At 39.4% G+C, this 6,975-nt stretch overlaps 1 long non-coding RNA gene across 1 annotated transcript; it reads right to left on the bottom strand.

Annotated features, from left to right (window-relative positions):
- Positions 1-1,199: 1,199 nt before the first annotated feature.
- LOC138973819 (uncharacterized) lies at positions 1,200-4,617 on the bottom strand. Its single transcript, XR_011458169.1, has 5 exons — positions 4,082-4,617; positions 3,830-3,871; positions 3,225-3,303; positions 1,864-1,985; positions 1,200-1,243 (listed from the first exon to the last, which is right to left on the bottom strand). It is a non-coding gene; the product is annotated as an uncharacterized lncRNA (long non-coding RNA).
- Between the last annotated feature and the right edge of the window lie 2,358 nt (positions 4,618-6,975).

Here is a 6,975-nt window from a genome sequence, read left to right as displayed (position 1 = left end):
TCAAACTATAAATGATAAATCAAAATAAAACAGATTTTGGGGCTGTACACAAGCTAATAGGATTAAACACGAAAGTCGTACCCAAGAATCGTCAAATACTTTTGCTAACAGCTATACTTAAACATAAGAAAATATGATCTGCATCTCTTGTTATGAAGATGATGGCACTGGTCCACCGAAGTGCATGCCATATATGCTTTACTGTGCGCTCTCCCTCTCAATGGTCTTTCTCTGGCTGACTCGATTCTGAGGAGATAAAAGAAAACACATTCAGTACAAGCTGTAAAAAATAACAACAAAACTAGTATTACTTAAAGTAGCTGCTGGTTTCTGAGTATTTGATTGAAGGCCCAATCCGACTTGTAAGAAGTTTGCCCGACTGTCGCAGATTTGGTCAGGTATGGAGTAAAATCATGCCTCAATTTGGTAACATACAAACTGCAATATTCTAAGGCTGTGAGTGTGAGAATACATCGGTGCCACTTTTTAAAAACTTTCTTTTTGTGTGTGCGCATGTTTTAGTGCCAAAAATGAAGAGGCCGAGTGCTCTCTCTGCAAAACGTGTGTGAAGCTTCAGAGCTCTATCAATGGTTTGAAAGAAAAAACATACTTTTCCATTTTTGACGTTCTTGTTCCCTTCCCTGTGAAATTTACTGTCCGTAGGTTACCGGATTTTGTTAATGTCCGTGAAAACCTCAACTATTCATTGCTGAGTGCCTAGTGATAGCTATCCCCCCCAACGACCTAGCACTGCTGAATCCTGATTCTTCCCATTGTTTGATTCTGTAATGAAATTGTGTAGTTGGTAGTTATGTGAGCTTCTTCTTGGAGGGGGGGCGGGGGGTGCTGGTTGGTTGGGTTTTTGGGGGTTATTAAACCATCAGATTAAAAAGTAAGACTTCATTGTAATGTGCAGATATTTGTTCAGGTACCAACCATTTTCTATGTGAAAACATGTTGCTGCAACATGAACCCAACCATAAAACGTGATGTAGGTGAGTAGCCCATCTAGAAAAAAGAACCTGTTCTAATTCGGAATTAGAACAGGTTCGTTTTTCTAGATGGGCTACTCACCTACATCACGTTTCATGGTTGGGTTCATGTTAGTTAGCAACATGTTTTCAAATTCTCATCAGGCAATCACGGCTGACACTAAACACAGAACAGGTGGGAGAGACATAATTCAATTTACTCACATTCCTGGCATTGTGAGACTGGCCATATGAATCTGCTGAAGTAGTTCCTGCACATATTTAATCAAATATTCATCTTAATAACGTGTTAATATCGCTTGTTCTAGCAAATCAGACTTGACAGTTTTCTGATGGCTTGCACAATTTAAGAGCTTGCCTGTCCCCAATCATTACAATAAGAAACAACATCTAGTATGCAAGTATTTTCAGGGTATGAAGGTTTTAATTTAATGTCGGTTCTTCTGGGGGCATGGAGAAACACCTTACACAAAGTAGAACATACACAACAAATTTCAAACAATTGAGGTCACACCATAGTTTTACTCACAAACAAACAACAGCAATACAATAAACAGTCTGCAAACGCCTACATGTTGTCTACACTAGGTATAAAGAAACAAAGAAGCACATGAAGACGGGCTTTGTCAAGTAGACCATTATAGCGAATGAGCAACAGCTGATGATCCAGACCACCAAATTGACATGATTTCCCCTTATTCAGTTTGTGATTGTAGTCATATTGACGATGCATGACTTCAATTTTTCAAAGTAAGTCTCTTGGTGCGTTTACGGATACATTCATTGTCACAATTACGACATGCTAATGTCTAACCTGGGTAAACTTCAATTCATGACTTTTTTCAAACTGGCATAGAAATTATGAGCATACCAGAATTATTTTCCTGTTAGACTGTCTTCTTCTTTTTCTTCTTCTGCGTTTGATATTCAATTCATGGCTGTCATATCGTCAGGTCAGTGGCTGCCATGAAGTCTGCAGTCTTCAGTGTCGGACTGTCAAATTAGATGATATTGTAAAGAAAGTAAGTAACATCTCATGATATTCTAACTTCAATTACATCACCTGTCTCACAGTCTGCCTCTTTAAAAATTAATGAATAATTTCAGTAACATAATTTTTGGGTAAAAAATAAAAAGGTATGAGAAATAATCCTTACTTTTTTGTAATAACCCTCACCACCAATTGTTTTATTTCATTTCCATTTTAACAGATTTAGCACCTCTCCGAAAGCCAGAAATACACTTTAAATCCCACGCCCCCCCCCCCCCCTCGGCCCCCCCTACATAAACTAATTAAATAACTCAGGCATGGGAATTGAAAAAAGTAAAAAAGGCTGAAAATGTGTAAGTAATGGCGAAGTTGACGGCGCGAAGCGCCTAGCCCTGCTAGGGGCGTTCGGGGGCATGCCCCCCTGGAATTTTGTTTCTCCAAAGAACCCAAATGGTGCAATTTGGTGTCATCTTAGCTCCAAGTTTGCCATTAAATTCAGTTTTTAGAACCATTTTTGCCTTCCCTATTTATTTTTTCGGCGGACACTTTTGCTTTTTCGGCGGAACAAACAAAAAATTCGGCGGAAATTAGCCTTTCGGCGGACAATTCCCATGCCTGATAACTAATTAAGGAAAAAAATCCTTACATCATAAAAAGTCAGAACCACCAAAACCACCCCCCCCCCCCCCCCCCCCACCCATCCAATAAAACCTGAATACAAAAACACTTCAAAATAAAAAATGAAAACATTTAATTCCACTTACAAAATATAAAAGTTGTTATGCTTTATTTTCATTATCTGTTTACAAACACATAAATTGCTGTGCAAATCTTTTTAAAAACATCAATGCCTGAGACACCAGTAACCTGTTTATATTGTTGACCTTGTAGCTTTTCAGTTTAAGAGGCTGTTCTGGAATCTGCACTAAAGTCAAACATAACCATGAATACCGTGGGAAAAATATTACATCACCAAGACCGAAAAAATAACACCAACCGACACTCCTCACCCTCATTTCACCCACTATGCCAACCCAAAGACTGGAAAATAATAATCAAATACAGAATGAACAAAAATGCTTGATTTCATTTCTTCAATGATAAGTTGAAAATCTTCATTCTTCATAATAATGTTATTGGCATAATGTGTAATTGCCACAATTTACAGAGTTTAATTAAAAAAAATGATGCGATAAAAATCAAAGTGAAAACATTTGTTTTTATACTGATACCTTATTTACCTTGTGGCTTGTGTGCCTCAGGTTTAGGAGCGGCTCAAACGTCCTCTGCTCCTCAGTCTGCAAGAAATTAAGCGATGGCCTGAAGGAGAATAGAAAAAGATCCTTTGTCAGCACCCTGTGTATGTGTGTGGGTGGGTGTGTTAGATAAATAGGCGGGGGGGGGGGGGGGAGGTGCAATAGCTACCACGCCTAATGCAGTCTGCAAAACAAGTGCAACACTTCTACAGAGCTTTTATGATACAAAGCTTCAAATAAGAAACACATTACAATCAAATGAAAGCTGAGCCTGTCATTGCAAAATAAGGAATATACAACAATCCAGTGGCATGTAAAATATTGTTCCTTCAGAAAGATGGCTCTGACAGCAGAAACAATTTAACTTGAAGTTTGAGTCCAAAATTATTTCTCTACATTAGTGAACGTACTTGCAGTAATACCCCTCACACATGAACTATTCACAGACTGAATAACAGTGTGTTCCCAATGTTGCTTCCGTGTATCGGTTAGATCCATCTCGGTTAGATCCATCTGCAGAGTACGGATTGTCATCCGTTTAATATTAAAAAGGAAAAACAATCAGAACTTGTCATCAGTGATCAACCTACCTTGCAAGAGTGGGGTGAAACACTCACTTCCTGCCAACATGTCTGCAAAAAAAAGAGGAAACAATACCAATGGAAGCTTAAAATGGTTCTTTTGTTCAATATGTGTACGCACCAAAAATACTTATCAATCAACATTGTCATCACTCGATCAGCTGTTCCATCTCTTTCATAAGTGTGTGTGTGATGGTGTGAGCGTGTTTGTGTACGTGTGTGTGTGTGTTTGTGAACAAGCGTTGAAAAACGTATGTTTACCTTGCTCTAGATCTACCGACTTTCGTAGGCGGAGACTTCTCTGCCGTGACAGCGGCTTCGTTTCCCTGGCAGAATTCAACATCTTGTACAGATCTGCCGGTGATTTTCATTTCCTCCGCTTCTAGAGTCACTTGATCCACAGATTTAACGAACATTGAATGTTCTTTTAGTTCTTGTGACGGAAGTAAAATCAAGGAATTAAGTGGGCATTCCTGAGCCCTCTGCTGGCTTCATGTCCACAAAGTAAATCGCACAAACTTGCAGGGTTTGGGGGGTAGTTTATTACTTTGAAGAAGAACAGCTAGTCGTCGCTGCCCGTTCAGCATTCTTCGCGCGACTTTTGTTTTGCAGAGGAAGGCATATGCAGTTTTTTTCCTGATGAATGTTGCCAGGGTGCACAAACTGAGAAAGCATTCCCGATTTTCCACAATTTTCTACTTCTTTACAGTCTTTTGCACAACATGATTTATAACTGCCGGTGTACGTCTAATTCATGATGCCAACCAGCTGGGTCAAAAGCGGTTACGTTCGAGAAAATACTCGTTGAACTAAGTTCCAAACGAATGTCAAGGTCAGTTCTTGACTGGTTTTGAACTGAAGTTGGGCTCCAAATGAAAATAAACACTTCCTCCAGCTGCGCGACCCATTGATAACAACAGTTGGAACTGGTAGGAAGATGAACAGGTCTTGCGAACTGGCTACACACTGTTACGGTTCAAGTTTAAGTTCAAAGTAAACACTCAACTGAGGTTGCAGGTAATGGCGGACTTGACTTCCTTCATAACCAAATATCACTCTTCTGACAAAAAAACGCAAATGCTATGTTAAACCGGAAAATACGTAAACCGGAAAAGGAAGCGCATCAAAACCAAAATGGCAGCCCCCATGAAATATGAAAGGTCACGGAAAAAAGTCGTGAATACAAAACATTTCTTACCTCCATTGTTTCTCATGGGAGCAGACGGACGAAGAAGCAATTTGCACTAAATTGGCGCCAATACTTTTATGGCCTGACGGAACTCGTCACGTGTGACGTTCTCGTCAAAATAAGACGTCATCCTATTCCAGCAGTTGACCAAGACTAACACACACACAAAAAAACCCAAAAAACCGACCTTATGCCATCGCGTGAATACTACGTGGGGTGTTCTGTTGGTAGATCTCTCTCTCTCTCTCTCTCTCTCTCTCTCTCTCTCTCTCTCTCTCTCTCTCTCTCTCTCTCTCTCTCTCTCTCTCTCTCTTTTTATATTTAGTCAAGTTTTGACTAAATATTTTAACATCGAGGGGGAATCGAAACGAGGGTCGTGGTGTATGTGCGTGCGTGTGTGTGTGTGTGTGTGTGTGTGTGTGTGTAGAGCGATTCAGACTAAACTACTGGACCGATCTTTATGAAATTTGACATGAGAGTTCCTGGGTATGAAATCCCCGAACGTTTTTTTCATTTTTTTGATAAATGTCTTTGATGACGTCATATCTGGCTTTTCGTGAAAGTTGAGGCGGCACTGTCACGCCCTCATTTTTCAACCAAATTGGTTGAAATTTTGGTCAAGTAATCTTCGACGAAGCCCGGACTTCGGTATTGCATTTCAGCTTGGTGGGTTGAAAATTAATTAATGACTTTGGTCATTAAAAATCGGAAAATTGTAAAAAAAAATAAAAATTTATAAAACGATCCAAATTTACGTTTATCTTATTCTCCATCATTTGCTGATTCCAAAAACATATAAATATGTTATATTTGGATTAAAAACAAGCTCTGAAAATTAAATATATAAAAATTATTATTAAAATTAAATTGTCCAAATCAATTTCAAAACACTTTCATCTTATTCCTTGTCGGTTCCTGATTCCAAAAACATATAGATATGATATGTTTGGATTAAAAACACGCTTAGAAAGTTAAAACAAAGAGAGGTACAGAAAAGCGTGCAATCCTTCTTAGCGCAACTACTACCCCGCTCTTCTTGTCAATTTCACTGCCTTTGCCATGAGCGGTGGACTGACGATGCTACGAGTATACGGTCTTGCTGAAAAATGGCATTGCGTTCAGTTTCATTCTGTGAGTTCGACAGCTACTTGACTAAATATTGTATTTTCGCCTTACGCGACTTGTTTTGTTTTTTTTTACGGAAAAAGTGGTCGGGCGGTCGCCCTACATGCCCTACCGGGTGCTACGTCCCTGTCATGATGCCTCTCTACAAAAACCAGGTCTAGGAACTCTTCATCTAAAGTCAGTCAGTATTAACCTCCTCAACACAATCCTCATCTTGTTCCATAGTGATTTCTGCAGCCAAAGAACATGTGGTTCCCAACTCACAAGACCGATTTGTCGTCTTCCATTACGAAATTCAGATCTACCCTAACTACGTGCATTGATCTGAGCAATAAAATGTACTTGTAGATGCGATAATCTGCAAACATCTCTTCAACGCAATCTGCATCTTGTCCCATCGTGATTTCTGTCGGCAAAGAACATGTGGATCTCAACTCACAAGACCGATTTGTCATCTTCCAGTGTGAAATTCAGATCTGCCCCAAGTATGTGTAATAAAATGTAGAAGCGATAATCTGAAAAAAATCTTTTTGCGTGAACGCTGCCACGTTGTCATCAGTCCGATGTCTTTTATCCAGAGCAGGGATGAACACACTTTTTCATCAGTAGTTTGTTATGTTTATCCGCAGACTGCTTTCCATTACTTGTCTGTTTTAGATTGACTCGTAGGGTTCTTCAGCCAGGCCGCAACACGTGCTTGTTTACTGACACGTTCTCACACACGACATGTCGTAAATACAAGTTCTAACGATTGTTTTGTATTGCACTGATAGAGAATGTCGATATTTGTAAACGTCTACCATTTCCTAATGTTTATTTCATTATTTTGCATACGGATATG

Source organism: Littorina saxatilis, linkage group LG8, assembly GCF_037325665.1.
Source record: "Littorina saxatilis isolate snail1 linkage group LG8, US_GU_Lsax_2.0, whole genome shotgun sequence".
In the NCBI taxonomy this organism is placed as follows: domain Eukaryota; kingdom Metazoa; phylum Mollusca; class Gastropoda; order Littorinimorpha; family Littorinidae; genus Littorina; species Littorina saxatilis.
Note: the sequence above shows the minus strand (reverse complement) of the source record. Positions and strands in the feature narration are given on the sequence as shown.